The 16,817-nt window shown below is 44.4% G+C and overlaps 1 pseudogene; it reads left to right on the top strand.

Moving 5' to 3' along the window:
• Window positions 1-4,692: 4,692 nt before the first annotated feature.
• On the top strand, window positions 4,693-13,025 carry LOC131414037 (butyrophilin subfamily 3 member A3-like; annotated as a pseudogene).
• Window positions 13,026-16,817: the final 3,792 nt, after the last annotated feature.

Here is a 16,817-nt window from a genome sequence, read left to right as displayed (position 1 = left end):
TATATTCAAATTCCGTCAGCCAAGGTCACATCAAAGCCCTAGGAGCTTTAATCACCATCTTGAGGTGATGAAGTGTCTTGGGAGGCCCTGGGCCGTAAGTAGGACCAGTTTGCCCCAAAGAAACCTCATAGAAAGAGCCTTCACAGCCTAACCAGAGTCTAACCTCAGAGAATATAGAATCCTGCAGGCAGAGTAGAAACAAATACACATGAAAATACAAAACACAAATAGGGCCCAGAGGGTGCAGGAAGCTGCTCAGCAACCCTCCAAATAAGAATGTTCTGAAAAATGAAAGACGTGCCCATCAGTCGCTGGCAGCACTGCCTCTGGAAACCTGAAGATTATCTGATGTGGTCGTGGATCTGAGACCTGAGTTTCAGAGGTGCTGAAATGGTGGAGGGGATCTGGTTTTCTTTCTGTTCATACTTCCATTTGGATCTGCTGTGAAAGATGACCTCATCCGTGTGCCCACCTACATGCACACAGATGTTAGCAAACAGCCACAGAAACATTTTAATTAATGCATGTCTTCTTCTCTTCACACATTAAAATGTTGTAATTTTTCTGCTTAGTTCTGCTGATAAATCTATTATGATATAAAAGACATAACACAGGTGAATATACTGAAATACTGATTATACACAAACATACACATGGATAATTCAAATAGGGAAACACAGAGAGATACAAGCAGTGTGAGAATTAGGGCTGTAATTTTTCTTCATTTTGTACAATCCAATACAGTTTCAGTTTTCATTCTAACCTTCCCCACTGGTTTCTGTCCAACAACTGATAAGAAACACCCCTTGGAGCAAATCAAATGACTAATTCTTCCAAAGAGGGACTGTTACTGTTGCTCACCAGGAGCAACCTTTCTTTCTTTATCCTTTCCTTCAGAACAGGCTGTTGACATTAACGGAGAACTACTGATTACCTTCATCTGTGGGCTGTGATTTTCAGATGGGAATGCCAAGGGGTAAGAGGGGGAAATTGGTAAAAGTCGGGTCCACAGGCCCTGAGAGGAGAGAGAGTCTAAAAAGCTGAGAGTGGGTACAGGGAAGTCCTCACCCAGAGAAAGGGGTTTGGTGCTTGTGTGTGTGGTGAGGGCATGGGGGGTAGGGGTGGGGAAGCAGAGCAAAAGGGAGGGACTTGCATTGGGAAATTTGGTGGGAAGGAGACAACCTGACTGAAGAAACTTGCCAACTGCATGTTCTTAGGAACTTACTGTGGTCAGAAAGGAGCAAAGGACTCTTCTAATCCCTCCTGGTCATCTCTGGGAATGTATTCTAAGAGATTGTAAAAAGCGATGTGCTTTAAATATTTATATGTAACGATGTATGTTACAGAATTATTTGCAGTATAGATATATCTGAACCAGCCTCCATATACAACATACACATACATATACAACAGTTGGAGGATGGATAAACAACACATTGTCCAGTCATAAAGGGTTTTCCATATAGTCATTAGTAATCATGTTTTTAATAAAGAGTTTTTATTTATAATTGTAACAAAATTGGATTCTCCTTGGATATATAAATTATATCTACATTTTGCCATTGTTGATTTTACTATGATGAACAGCCTTAAGCAGACCTTTGTGTTAACGTGTGATTTTTTTCCTTTAAGAGTAATTCCTAAAACTGGAATTTCTAGGTCAAAGAGTGAAACATTTCTAAGGCATTTGGTGTATATATATATATGGCCAAAGTACTTGCAGAAATATTTACATTTCCATGAAGCCAGGTATATGATTACTGTTACAGGCATTTTAATTTTATTCCTTTATATTTTCTCCTTTTTAAAATTATCTATAATCAGGAATAGGAAATAATAAATATCCAAAACCTAAGTAAAAACATTATCCACTCTAAGGACAGCAGAGAAATTGTGCCTATAATAATAATAATAACACCGTCCTCTCTCCAGCAGCATAGAAAACAGTTTGAAGAAGAGAGGATGGACTGAAAGGCAATATTTCATCTGAGGGCGTGTCCAGATTTCAGACAAGGGTCTGAAGGAGAACCAGCTGCAAGGACTTCTGCTCACTTGTCCTCCTGCAGTTCCTGGACTTGCAAGTACTATGACTGGGGGCCTCATGCTGGTGTGTTTGGGAGGAGTTGGTATTTCCTGAACAACTAATATGTTGCAATCACTATAATTACTTGAAACAATTTTTAATTGTTAAGTTATATGTGAAAATTTCTAAAATTTGAAATATTCAAATAATGTTCAAAGTATGGGGTGCAAAGGACAAAACTTTCACTCAATCCCCAGTTCTCAGTGTAGCTTGTGTCCTTTTAGACCTTTTTTAAGGCAATGACATAAACATGTATATACAAATTTGTAGCTTTGTTTTTTAATAGAATCATTAGTATTTTTCTGCAATGTGCTTTTTGTTCACTTAATATAACTTCATTATCTGAATTAATGACTAAAAATTAATCTAAACTGCACATTGCATTCCTTCATAGGGATGAGCCATTATTTAACTAACCAGTCTCCTATGGGTGGTTGATTAGGTTGTTGATCCCTTTTTTACTTTTAAAAACAATGCTACAGTGTCATCCTTACACATGCTTCTCTCTGGACCCAGGCAAGTGCTTTGCTGGACCAGATATCTGGAAGTGGAATTGCTGGGCCAATTCTGCGCATTCTAAAGTTCATATTTCACATTGTTTCATGAGTGACTAGAGTTCAAATAGGTTCTGTCATATGGCTGAGATCACACAGCTTGTGAATCATAGTGCCATTACCTAGTTTCCACCCCCTTTTTGTTCCTACACCTAATGCCTGGTGGGCCTGGCACATAGTGTGTACTCAGTAAATATTTGTTGAATGAATGAATGAAAAGATGAGTGAGACCTGGTCTTATTCCTAGCTCTCCCATTCGCTAGCATTATTATTCAGAAGTGGTGGGTTCAGCCTCTGACTAACTCCAGAGCCTCCACCACGGAGTCTGCATGGATCTTAACCAGAGTCTGACAGGGGCGTTATTTGAAGTGGGTGATGGTCGTGGGTTGGGTCTTAGACGAGTCTGCAATGCTGCTCCCAAGATGGGCACACCCTCAAGTCGTTTGTTAGCACCCCATCCCACCTGACATCTTCTGGGTAGGAAAGGATACATGTTGGGAGAGGACCAAGGGAGAAGTGAGGAGTTAGGTGTGGAGATCTCAGTCCTGTCTCTTAGTAATCCACCTAGGCCTGCTCTCAGGCTCTCCACTATCTACGGATGCAGCCAACTCTATGGTGGTTAGGATCGAAGCGAAGCTAGAACTCCAGCTAGAATCAATCTTTTTTTTCTGGCAAGGGCCCCACCCTTCCAGGTTCTCAGTCACAAAGGTTCTCAGTCATGCCACAGTCCATGCCTAAAAGAGGGTGGAGATGCTTTTCTGAGCAAAGATACTGTTGGGAGCACTGGGCTGAGAGTTTGGAGATGCAAAGGCCCTCCTTCTGAGCTAGGAGAACCTCAGTACTTTGTAGAGGCATGAGCTTTATTGGGCTGCTTTTTGCTCCTAGTTTGACATATTTGCCCCTGCTTTGCAAGTGCCAGGTCTTACATCTCTGCCTTGAAAAAGCACTTCCATAGCTGTGGAAAGACTAAGACCAGGGAACTTATCCGTTCTTCGTGAGCACAGAGGCCATCTACCAAGGAGCGTTAGTGAACAGCTGGAGATAGGGAAGACAGGAAATGAATAATTTACTTCCCAGAGAACTTTCTCCTCCAAGGAACAATTGTAAAACGTGTGCACTGAGGCACTCTGAGTAGTAACACTCTAACATGCATATCCAGGACACACTTGCTCCTTGAAACCACTTCACTGAAAAATAGGAATAAATACATTAATATTGGCAAGTCTCAGTGGGAGTGCATGAGAGTGGGCTCTGCTCCCTAAGCCAGACCAAAAGAGCATGTCATTAGGGAAGTAACTGGTTATGTTCACAACACTTCACCTCCCCTCCGTGGAGGAACTGACTTTACAGGAAAGACTTGAAGGAGGTGAGGGAGTGGCCTTGTGGGTATCTAGGGGAACGCAGTTCCAGGTAGGAGTGCTGAGGTCCTCTGTTCTGGACTGTTCAAGGACCAGCAAGAAGGGCAACGTTGCTGGATCAGATGAGGAGAGTAGAGGAGGTGAAGTGAGAAGCGCAGGTCCTGGAGGGCCATGTTGGCCATGGTGAGGACTTCAGCATCTACTCTGAGTGAAATGGGAGCCACTGGAAGATGCTGAGCAGAGTAATGACAAGATGTGACTCCAGGAACATTCTGGCTATTGTGCTGAGCATAGATGGTAGGAGACACGAGTGGAATCAGGGGACCCAGAGAAGAGAGTGCTAAATTGTTCAGAATGTGATGGTGGAGGCTTGGACCTGGCTGTAGCAGGGGAAGTGGAAAGATCCTGAACATATTTGGACAGCAGAGCCAAAGATTTCCTGATTGGTTAGGGTTAATGTATGTACATTTAACATTACATAATCTTATGTGTGATTTTCCCTATTGGAACTCAAAGGTTAAGAGACTCCCAATCAGATATTTTGGCAGAGGAAGATCTTGAGTCACTACACTAGTGACTGTGTATTTCATCAAATCGACCCTGGGGAGGTGGAGGTTTGCTGTGGAATTCACCATCTTCTTCCAGGTCATAGTTTCTGCCTGACTATTTATGGTGTCTCTCTGCAGCACAGTTGAAAATGGCAAGTTCCCTAAACTTCCCTCTGCTCAACCTCCTTCTCTGCCCCGTCTTGGTCCAGCTGCTTACCCCTTGCTCAGGTAGGGAACATTCTGCTTTTATGTATCTGAAGTAGACAATTACCTATTAGTGCTCTGTGAGAGCCTCTGACAACTTCTCATACCTAGAAGTCGAATCCCAAATTGAAAGTGCACATGCCATTAAGACAGATTGTATTTCTGTTAGGATTGTGTTCCTCTCTAGGGTTTTTGTACCTCACTCTCCCTACCTGAGACCCTCTCCCTTACACTCATGGCTCCAACTTCCTCTGATGGAGCTTCTCCTTTTACCGACCAGCTCAGTTTTCTGTGATTGGACCCCCTGAGCCCATCCCGGCCATGGTGGCTGAAGACGCTGATCTGCCCTGTCATCTGTCCCCGAAGATGGGCACGGAGACCATGGAGCTGATGTGGGTGAGATCCAGCCTTAGGGAGGCAGTATGCATGTATGCAAATGGGAAAGAAGTAGAAGAGAATCAGATGGCAGAGTATCGAGGGAGAACTTCGATTTTAAGAGCTGGCATCACTGAAGCTAAGGCTACTCTCTGAATTTATGGTGTCAGAACCTCTGACGATGGAAACTACTTGTGTTATTTCCAAGATGGCAACTTCTCTGAAAATGCCACAGTGGAGCTGGAGGTTGCAGGTGAGCCTCCAGGTTTTGTTCTCAGCTCGTTACTCCACAGGTCCTTTGGGACGAGGCAGAGTTCATGCTCCAAATCCCCCTCAGAGCATCCTGGCTGGTCGCTGGGAACTGCCTCCACTGCCTTCCCACTTTGTTTCTCTGAGGCCCTTGGGAAGGACACCAGTTTTCCTCCAGGAAGAATCCCTCCTGTACCCTATAATATCAAGCAAAGAACTCCCTCATGCTGGCCACCAGGGTCTAAGAGAGGAATTGCAAGGTCGGGGATCGGAAGAAGAAAATATCTCCTCAGTGTTGGCACACAGTTGTTTGGGTTCAGTTGTGTTCCATATCGCTTCTGTGGCCCCTCCAGTGCACACTGCTGTGGGCCCTGGGAGGCTGACCTGAAGGACAGCATCTGTGCCACCAATGTTCTCCCACCAAAGGCCCCCAGGAACACACCAGCAGTTGTCCAAGTTGTTTTTATTACTTGTTGCAGGGAGAATGCATGACATGTGGGAACTGTGGGGTGTCTCAGTAAGACGGTGTTAGAGCAGACTTGATATAGAGGTTTGGGCTTGTGTTAGGGGAGTTGGGGGAGGGTTTATGGAAGTCGATCTTTGCTCTAGATTGGAAGCTGTCAGGAAGTTGGAGGGTGTGATATGGTGGGTGGGTGTATTAATAACTCTTATCAGGAAGAAGACTAGAGTGAGGCCCAAGCTGTAATTGATCAGGGAGCAGGACTCACTCATAGCCAGGACAGGGAAATGTTTGGTCATGATTGTGGTTTGGACAGTATTCTTGTTTTTCTCTATGTTCAAACATCATTGTTGAGTGATCTTGTTTTTGTCTTGACCCATCATAGTGACAAACTGCCCATGTCTGATGTTGATGTTCCATGAAATTGCTTATGTTCAACAGAACACCAAGACCAAGCTGATGTTCAGATGTCAAGAGTTGCATTTCTCTTTCTCAGGGCCCAATCTTGCCCTGTGGCTCCTGGCTGGGTTTAGTCAGTGGGGAGCCATAGCAGAAGGTAGAAGGAGAGAGAAAGGAGAGGAGGGCTAGGTACTTATCCCCCTGGCTTTCTCCCTGCAGGAGCACCTCTAGCTGGCTGCATTCCCTTCGTGAAGATCACAGCTCCTCTTAAGAATGCCCTCTCTACGTGACTTTCTTCTTTTAGGTCTTCAAAACGGCTTTTTTTCCACCTCCTTTTGCGTTTAGGGGTGGGTGGTAACTGCTCCACTGTTCCTGGCCCTGGGCTATTGCTCTATCCCATGTAGGTGTCCCCTCATCATGACCACACTTTTATAAACAGCTCCTTAATGAAACAGCTCTTGAATTATCTAATGTGAGTATGTTGTTTGATTCCTGTTGAGACTCTCGCTGATACAGGAGGCTCCAAAGAACTCAGGCTCATTTATCCTTCCACAGCGCTGGGTTCTGATCTTCATATTGAAATGAAGGGTTATGAGGATGGAGGGATCCATCTGGAGTGCACGTCCACTGGCTGGTATCCCCAACCTCAAATACAGTGGAGAGATGCCAAGGGAGAGGTCATGCCAGCTGTGGCAGCACTTTTTGTTACAGATGGAGCGGGTCTGTGTGCAGTTGCAGCATCTGTGATCCTGAAAGACAGCTCTGGGGAAGGCATATCCTGTATCATCAGAAATCCCCACCTCAGGCGGGAAAAGACCGCCAGAATTTCCATTGCAGGTCAGTACCTGCTTAGCCTCACATAAACTGTGCTGAGCTGTGGCTGTTGAAAGAAGGAAGATGTGTGATTCTCTGTTGCTGACTTGTGTCTCTACAGTGAATATAAGGTGCAGAGCAGGGATCCGGAGCCTTCTTCTTACTCTAGGGACGTTTCATTTCCCCATAAAGATGTTCATGTCACAAATATTTACTAAGTATTTCCTGTATGCCAGAAACTGTGACAAGCAATGAGAATTGGAGGAAAATGGTAAAGACCAGACCCTTAAGCAAAGACAAATGACAAAATGGGAAAAAAAAAATATATACAACTGATATCTTATAGTAAGAACTAATCTTAAAATATAAAACAATCCAATAGAAAAATGAGTGAATGATATGAATTATTAGTTCATAGAAAAGGAAATAACACAGGAGATAATATCCCATCTCACTCAACAGAGGAACGTGTATTAAAACATTTTCCACTTTTAATGGGTAACTAAACAACGCAAAACAAACTGAGGTGGTAAATAACACATTCTGATGGCAGGATTGTGGGGAGATAGTCACTTTTAGACATTTGTTGGTACAATTTGGTATATTTTTGGTATAAATTAGCACAACTTCTTTTGGGGACAATAAGCAGTATTTCTCCAAACTACTTATTTATTGATCCAAAATCCCTCTTCTGGGAGTTTCTCTGACAGATATACTCACATACGTATGAAATGACTCATGTAAAAGCTTATTTGCGGGTTGGCCCCGTGGCTTAGCAGTTAAGTGTACACGCTCTACTACTGGCAGCCCGGGTTCGGATCCCGGGGGCGCACCGAGGCACCGCTTCTCTGGCCATGCTGAGGCCGTGTCCCACATATAGCAACTAGAAGGATGTGCCACTATGACATACAACTATCTACTGGGGCTTTGGGGGGTAAAAAAAAAAGGAGAAGGATTGGCAATAGATGTTAGCTCAGAGCCGGCCTTCCTCAACAAAAAAGAGGAGGATTCAGCATGGATGTTAGCTCAGGGCTGATGTTCCTCACAAAAAAAAAAAAAAAAAAAGTTATTTGCTGTAGCATTAATTATAATAGCAAAAAGTTAGAAACTATGCAAAAGTCCATAAATGGGGAACTTCTATGCAATGGAATATTGCACAGTTGGGAGAGAAAACAGAGACATTCTCTCTGTACTAATACGGCAGAATCTCCAAGATGAAGAGAAAGAGCCACAAGCAGAGAATTTTGTGTAGAATGCTGTCTTTGGTGTAAAAAAGCAAAAATACGAGTATATTTATATTTTAAAAATGTAATACATGCTTTAATAGCACTCACTGTGTGTCAGGCTCTTTATAAACATGAATTAATCCTTTAATATTATAAGTCAGGTACTATTATTACCCCATGTTATAGATTAGGACACCAGGAACAGAGTGGTTAAGTAGTTAGTCCAAGATCACACTGCCAGTCAAGTGGAGGAGCCAGAATTTGAACACAGGCCCTCCAGCTCCAAACTTCCTATTCTAGCAACCATATTAAGCTGACTAATGAGAGGGTAATAAATGCGGGGATGAAGGAGGGAGACTTGGACGACTTTTTATGTTTTTTTGATATTTGAACTATGTAAATGTAACCTATTGAAAAATTAAATTAGAAAAATCATGATTCTGATGCTCAACTACTATTCACATGTGAGAAGCAGACAGTTCAAGGCAAGTGATAGACTATTTTATACTAAGACTAAAGTCTTCCCCTAAGTTCCCTGATACTTTAGGAGGAGAGGGATCATTTAACATCATGAGATCAACTCTGTGATCCCCGCCCTGGGAATGAGGGGCTAAAGCTCCATTCCATTGCAGACCCCTTCTTCTGGAGAGCCCAGCCCTGGATCTCCACACCTGCAGGGACCCTGCCAGTCTTGCTGCTGCTTCTCTCAGGGACCGGTTACTTGGTATGGCAATAGCAGAAGGAGAAAGAGAAAGAGAGAGCAGAAGAGGAACAGGAACAAAGGGCAAGAGGTATCAGAGCAGGGAGGGAACCTAAGGTACTGGCTTAGGGGAGGGTACTCCTGAGGATCTCACCCCATCCCCACCCAATACACCCACCCTTGCACTGGGTCATTAGTAAGTTTTATTTTCCAAAGGTCCTCCCCACTCCATCACCATAACAGTAATTTTTCTTCCTGCTCATTTTCCAGAGTACCTCCAGCTTGTACTGTGTAAGTTCCAATTCCCCCAGGGATCCAACCAGTCTTGATCTCTGTGTTAAGCTGCTCCATGACTTTTTAGGTTTCTTCCATGGCAGACTTATGAGAGATAGACTGCCTGTCATGGCTCATGCCTGAGTCGCTCTGACATTTTCTCTGAATTTGCATCTGTGACTCTCTGCTCCAATATTTCCCAAGCCCTTTCCTCACCCCTAACTCTGCCCAGGGCTCTGAAATGTCCTGGATCCCTTTCCAGAGAGAAAGAAATAAGGGTGGCTGATTGGAGGGAAGCACTGGGGAGTCTTTTTTTTCTTTTAATAGAGAAAAGGGCCTTCTACCTCTCTCCAGGAGGGGTCCACAGACTCTTCAGCACATCAAGGCCCTGGGGAATATCCAGGGCGCACCCGAAAGGAAAAGAGGAGGAGGGGGATGGAACTCTGTAGAAAAAGTGCCTTCCCTATGCTGGGAAACTCACTAGTTGCCTTACATAATCTGTAGGGTACTGAGAAGAAAACAAAGAATGTAAGATTTAAAAGAATGAGGGAATCAGAGAAAAAGGAGAGGAAAAAGTGCGTTTAAAAAAAGGAGTACCACACAGTGGCTTAGTTGTCACAGACATATTAGAATTGCTTTTAAAAAAATAGTATCTGAAATTTCCTCATTAAGTTGCCTATTCTTTTTAGAAATAGGGAGGACATCATAATGCCTGAGATAGATGGATTCTAGTACACATACACGTACACGTGTACACATAGTGACACCAAGTTCAGGTATGGGAGTGTATATATATACATACAAAGTATATCTGCTGGGTCTCAGCTGGGAGAGCACTTACATGGTGCCTGTGGTAACATCAGCATGCAGTTGATGATCTCAGACTTGATATTAAGGAGGAGAGGGGAGGAGAGTATTGAACAGGCAGAGGGAGAAGGTAGGAATGGTGGAGGTGGGGATCAAAAAGAAAGATTAGGTGGGTGCAAAAGAAGAGAAAGGACACTTCTCAGAAGTTATATATCTACCTTTCTTCCACTGTAGGCAGAGAAAAGTCTCAGGACTATGCTGGTAAGTGACCCTGATGTTCTCTGAGTTTCACACGTGTTCTAAGCATTTAAACCTTTTCTCTGCTGTGTTACCCATTAGCATTCCCAGTAGGAATAATCAGGTCTAGCCCAGAGGCTCATTTTCTGTGGAGGATATGACCACTGATTTTCTGGAGCATCAGAGAAGACCTTTTAAATTCAGTGTCTGGGCATTTTCAGCCACCTTTCACTCTGCTAGCACACATGCCCACACCCTAGCAAAGCCTGGCCATGTTGGCTGCAGGCCCAGAATAGCGGAGGGGAGGAAGTACACCATTTTTGAGAGGATGCATGGCTGATCTGGCAGAGGTATAGATGAAGGAAGCTGGATATTGGAAGAAACTGAAGACAGGGAGGCAGAAAAAGCTTAGTGAGGAGAATGGGTGGCAGCAAGAACAGAAATAATACCCTTTCCTTATCTGTGTCTCCTGCCTTTCAGAATGGAAGATGTGGGGATGGCCCAGTGGCATAGCAAGCTCTGTTTCAGCAGCCTGGGATTTGCCAGTTGGGATCCTGGGCATGGACATAGACACTGTTCATCAAGCCATGTTGAGGCAGCATCCCACATAGAAGAACTAGAATGACATACAACTAGGATATATAACTATGTACTGGGGCTTTGGGGAGGAAAAAAAAAAAAAAGAATGGAAGATGGCCTTCTTCTAAGCGGGTGAGTGAATCACCGTGTGTTCCCTAGGACAACAACCTGAGGGACCGTATTCCCTTTTTCTTCTCCGGCTCTTGAGATTCTGTGAAGAAAAGTCCCCATGACTGGGAGAGTTCCAGGTGGATGAATTGAAGTCCTAGTCTCAAAGTTGTGCCCATCTCCAGGGCCTTCCCGTTGACAGCCCAGAGAACTAGGGAGGCTTGCTTTCCTGGGCTTCCACAGATCTTCATGGGAAGGAAGAGGAATGTAGGGTAGAGCTGAGGGAAAGGTGAGGCAGAGTGAACTAATATTGCAGGGAGAGTGAGGATGTGGAATGATCAAGGAGAGAAGGCAATGCACAGAGATCTTTGCTTTTCCCAAGCTTCTTATGTCACCTCTTGCTGCTGTGTGTCCTTAAGTTACTTAAGGTTTCTGAAATTTAGTTTCTTCATTTTTACATGATAACCATAATTCCTATTATGTGAGGGTTGAGGTAAATGTTAAATAAGGTAATTAATATGTATTGGTCAAGAAACCAACAAGAAAATGATGGCACCTTCAAACTGGGTGGTTGCAGAAGGTTTAGAAAAGGAACTCTTTACAGCAATGGCAGTGGGGTTAAGGGAAACCAATAAGGGAATGTGAAGTGTCCTGGGGCTCACAATAGTGGGGAGCTGTCACCTCCCCTAGGCTTGAAGGAATAGTGAGAAGGAACAGTTACTGGAGCCCAGAGGAAGCTGTAGTACTAGAACAGGGGTGCCTGAGAGGAGTCACGCCTTGTTAGAGCATCACAATCTGGTGCTGGCAAGGAGTAAGTAGGGAAAATAAATGCTGTGCCTCTCTTTTCTTTCGCATTCCAGTCTTCAGCTAGTACCTCCCATTGGCCAAAACCAACAGGTAACCAGAGGCAAGGGAGCCCAGTGATGCTGTCCATAGAGGATAGATTCCTGGGGCCCAGAAGAGGGTAGAGAAAGGAGGAGAGTGGATCTGGGAGCACAAAAATCCCCTAACATGGCCTCTAGCACAGAAAAGGCATGTCAGCTATTATAGCATGAGGCACTTCCTCCCTGCCCAGCCCCGGGCCACATAAAACATGTGCTGTCTTTTTCTACCCTAGAGAATAGTATTTTTATCCCCATTTTTCAGATATGGAAATTGAGGTTCAAAGATATTATATAAGTGTGGTCTATGGAAACAGAGACTGCAGAAAAAGAAAAATAATTCAGTTCATGAGTGGTAAAGCAAGGATTGAAATGTAAATCTATGTGACTATAAAGCACAGGTGGGCAGAGTCATTTGGGGATGGAAGTAGGAGAAAGATGGATGGAAAGATACAACTCCAGATGTCGAGTCAGACAAACCCTGACCCTCAGCATTCTACTCCACTGAACACAAGACCCCTGGGCCTTTATTTTGGTATTGCTGAGAGGGTCACATTGAGAGCAGGTTGGGGACACCAGGCTCTGGGCTCAGACCTCCTCAACCAGACCCAGGTCTTGAAGGCTGTGGCTCTGAGGTCTAGGAACAACGACTGACCCTACGTCCATCCAAAACTTTCTGCAGTGGCTGTGATTCTGGGTCCAGACAGAGCAAAACCTATCCTCCGTGTTTCTGAGGACCAGAGGAGCTTGCGGTGGGCAGACACATGACAGAACCTGCCATACAATCCTAAGAGATTTTATGAACATTACTGTGTGTTTGACTGCAAGAGCTTCACGTCAGGGAGACATTTCTGCGACACAGAGGTCGGGGATAGGAAAGTGGTGTGTTGGGATTTGTAGGGAGAATGTGGAGAAAATATTGGAGGTTAAAATGGCACTGGAGAATGGATTCTGGGCTATGGGGCTTTCTCATAGGAGATACTATCAAGCTCTCGCTTACTTCGAGACCAACTTGACAATTGCCAACCCTCTTCAAAGAGTTTGAGTCTTCCTGGACTACGAGACTGGTGAGGTCTCATTCTACAATGCCATGGATGGATCTCATGTCTACACCTTCCCGTACACCTCTTTCTCCAGGCCTCTGTGCCCTGTTTTCAGAATTAAGAAATGAGATCCCCCTGCTTCAGCCATTTGCCCAGTGCTGACTTCAGTGGAGAGTTCCTTTGTTAATGACCTAGTGGCTGACATTTCGCTGGAGGCCCCAGTGACCCCGGGCTCTGCTGATGAGAATGAGGACCCTCAAGCTGAAGTAACATCCTTGCTTCCCCCTGCCTAGCCTAGAGCTAAGGGCCTCCTCCTTAACAACAACACATCACAACAATAAAATACTAAATGCACACACTGTGTGAAGCACTTCACTAATATTAATTCCATTATTTCTTATGACAGCTGAGTTTGGTACCACTTTATTGTCTCCTTTTTATAGATAAGGATACAGGGGTGCCGAAAAGTGAATTAACTTTCCAAAAGAGACTGCAAGTAAATGATAGCTGGGATTTAGACAACAATAACTAGCATTTATTGATAACTTAAAAGGTACTGGGAACTGTGCCAAATGCTGTAAGTAAATTTCACTCATTTAATCCTCACAATAACCTTGAGGTAGTCCCATTTCGAGAGTGTGGAAACTGAGGCAGGGCCAGGTATAATACTTATACAATACATACAGAAATTTGTGCTACTGGAAGAGGTTTTGGCCCCTGTCCTACCCTCACACCCTACCCTGTTCTTCTCTTCCAGCCCCATTGACCCTCTGGGGAAGAGACCATGTGCAGCCCAGAGGTTCCCTTCCCAGGTCACCCCAGGGTACAGATCACTGTAGGGGACTATTGAGGCCACAACCCACTTGGTTCCTTCAAGGTCGATTGTCAGAGCCATAGGTCCAGCACTTTATTGGGTTGAGTCTGCAGGGTGACGTGGTCCAGAGAATGAATTTACAGGGACTGCATCACACAGGATGTGAAGGAACTAGAGCCCAAACTCTTCACTAATAAGAGATACATGGGTACCCACTCTGTCAAAGTGATGCGTGATCATGGAGCCAGAAGAAGCTCTCCTAATTTGAAGCTCTCTAGGAAGTCTAACTTAACACCTAAAGATTGTCGTGGAATAAGAATTTGGGAGGAAGGAAGCCAGATGAACTTTAGTGGTATTTTTATCACCTGTAGAATCCATCTCCACGAAAGGGAAATTTCCACCCCTGATCATTCATTGATGTTAACGGATGTTCCTTTCAACTGATGGATACTGGGGAAGGGCTGCTCTTCAGTATCATCATTATTATCGTTCACCACTGCCTCCACTCTACCCTGCATGTGATTGTCAAGTTACATTTGTTAAAAAAATTTGTAATAATCTTCACTCGTCAACTGAGCTTTTTCTAGAATTTAAGCCCCCACAGTTCATTCCCCACAGTTTCCCAGTTGACCTCACTGCAACATTTTCACAAAATCCTTATTGTACTAGTTTTCTACTGCTGCCATAATGAATTATAACAAATTTTAGGACCTAAATCAATATAAATTTATTATTATCTCACATTTCTATAGGTCAGAACTCCAACGTGGGTCTCACTGGGTTAAAATCAAGGTGTCTGCAGGCTATGTTCCTTTCTGGGGGCCCTAAGGAAGAATCTCTTTGCCTGCTCCTTCAGATTTTTGGCATAATTCAGTTTCTTGCAGTTGTAGGACTGAGGCTGCCATTCCTTGCTGGCTATAACCTGAGGGCTATTCCCCCCTCCCAGAGGCTGCCACCTTCCTCAGCTCATGGTGTACTTTCTATATCCTCAAAGCAGCAGTGGCAGCTTGAGTCCCTCTCAATCTTTGAATCTCTCCTTGTTCTTCTTCCCGTTGAATCTCTTTGACTGTCCTGCCTTCTTCCTCTTTTAAGAACTCATGTTCTTAGATTGACTCCACCCAGATAATCCAGGACAATTTTCCTAAGAATCCAGGATAATCTCCCTACTTTAAGCTCCAAAAGGCTTACTTCCATCTGTAAGGTTCCTGTGTCGTGTGTAATGTATTACATTCACAGATTGCAGAGATGATGGTGTGGACTATTTATCCTACTACACTTATGATAGTCACAGCCTTGCTCACTCTAAAAGTGAAGGAGTACTCCATCCTGGTATGCCCCTGTATAGACTAAGGGCCTCCATGATTGAAAATTCCTGTGAATCTTAGTGAGAGTGACTCTTTTTGGAAATTTTAGTGTTCTTCTCCAGAAAAGATAATTCTCACTGTTGAATACAATGTGTAGTAAAATTTGTACCTAATCCCATCTCTTAATTTGGGTACCTCGAAAACTTATTCATTGTCAAGGACTTGGGTTCAGGTAGTGTATCTGAGAAGTGATCCCTGAGAAGTGATCCCTGGAAATCCATGTTTGAAAATTAATGAAAGGAGAAAAATCAACTAGGTGAAAAATATAGTAGAGGATATGTTAATTAGTTAGTTATCATGTAGGAAACTGGGCTCAGTCCTACACAGGACAGTCTAAGAAACCATGTGAAATTGTAGGCTATACCTCAGAATCCTCCTAGCAGAGGCGAGGTGCCTGGGCCGTTCATCTACAACTCCCATTCCCCATTGGTTGAAGGTTGCCCCTGCGGATGTTAACTCCCCTGAGCTTCCTGGCTGGGCTGTGTATATGCAAAGGAGCAAAGCTCATTCGTTGTAGAGAAAGCTCTCAGAGAGAAGAAAGACAGGCACCTGGGAAATTCATACCTTGTGGTAGACCAAGGGGCTATGGGATCGAGCATTGACAGCATTTGTTTATAAAGCTCTGCCTCTGAGAATTTACTGAATGCCTGGGAAGACCTGTCTGCCCTCACTCCACCCCCATGCATTTAGCAGGGGTCACTTCCTGTCTTCCAACATATGTCCATATAATGTGGCCTTGCTGCCTCCTGGCATATACTGGACCTAGGTTGGACATCTGACCCAGACTAACCCAGAGGGAATACCTTGCATTGATTGAATGGCTCAGTGATATGTAACCAGTTATACCTGGCTACATGCTGTATCTGCGGTGTGTTGGGCACGTGATATGTCTATGGTATCTAAAAGATACAGCATGTATCAGTTGTGTGATTTGTATATGTTGTATATGTCATGTGGTGAGTACATGTTGTATCTATTGTTTGGTGGGTGTATGCCATGTCTGCCGTAATGTGGGTCCTCCTCATGCTCAGAACACATGTGTTCCCCTCTGGCTCAGGTTAGCTACCACAGGGGTTCAGCCCTTGCTTTTAGATTCTCACAGCCATCTCTTCTATCCCTTCCCCAGAGCATTCCAGTCCTGAGAGGAATTGGTGGAGCCATTGCTAGTGTGTTAAATGCATAGTTTTGAATTGAATCAGAAAAGAATTGCAGGGAGTAACATCAGCATCATGGTGGAGTGAGCTGTTCCCTTTGTCTCTCACCTCTAAGTTCCAACTAAATTGACATATATTAACCAACAGAGTATTCCCTTCACAGCACAATAAGAGGTCTGAGAGACTCACGCAGCCATACATCTGAAGTTAGGGGTCTGGATGCCCAGGAAGCAGTGGAACCAGGTGATCAGACCCCTCCCCCTCCCTGGTGGCAGTGATCTTGGTCATGGGTCCTCAAACAGCAGCCAGTGTAAGAGAGGTGGGCAGCCTGGCCAGTGCGCATATGCTTTGGAGTGGTAGCCTGGCCCACAGGAGTGCCCACTGTGTCACAGTGGCCCCACCCATGGGAATCTTCCCCAAATGGCATGGCTCAGCCCCTGTGAAGGAGCCCCCACCACGTGCAGCAGCCTATCAAACTGCCTACACATTCAGACCCTGCCTGAATTTTGGAAGAAATTGCCCCTCCCCTCCTGCCAAGTGGAGCAGTCCTGCAGGACGGGTCCCACAGGAGAGTGACTCAATGGTGAA

The sequence above is a fragment of the Diceros bicornis genome, chromosome 14 (assembly GCF_020826845.1).
Source record: "Diceros bicornis minor isolate mBicDic1 chromosome 14, mDicBic1.mat.cur, whole genome shotgun sequence".
Classification (NCBI taxonomy): domain Eukaryota; kingdom Metazoa; phylum Chordata; class Mammalia; order Perissodactyla; family Rhinocerotidae; genus Diceros; species Diceros bicornis.
Note: the sequence above shows the minus strand (reverse complement) of the source record. Positions and strands in the feature narration are given on the sequence as shown.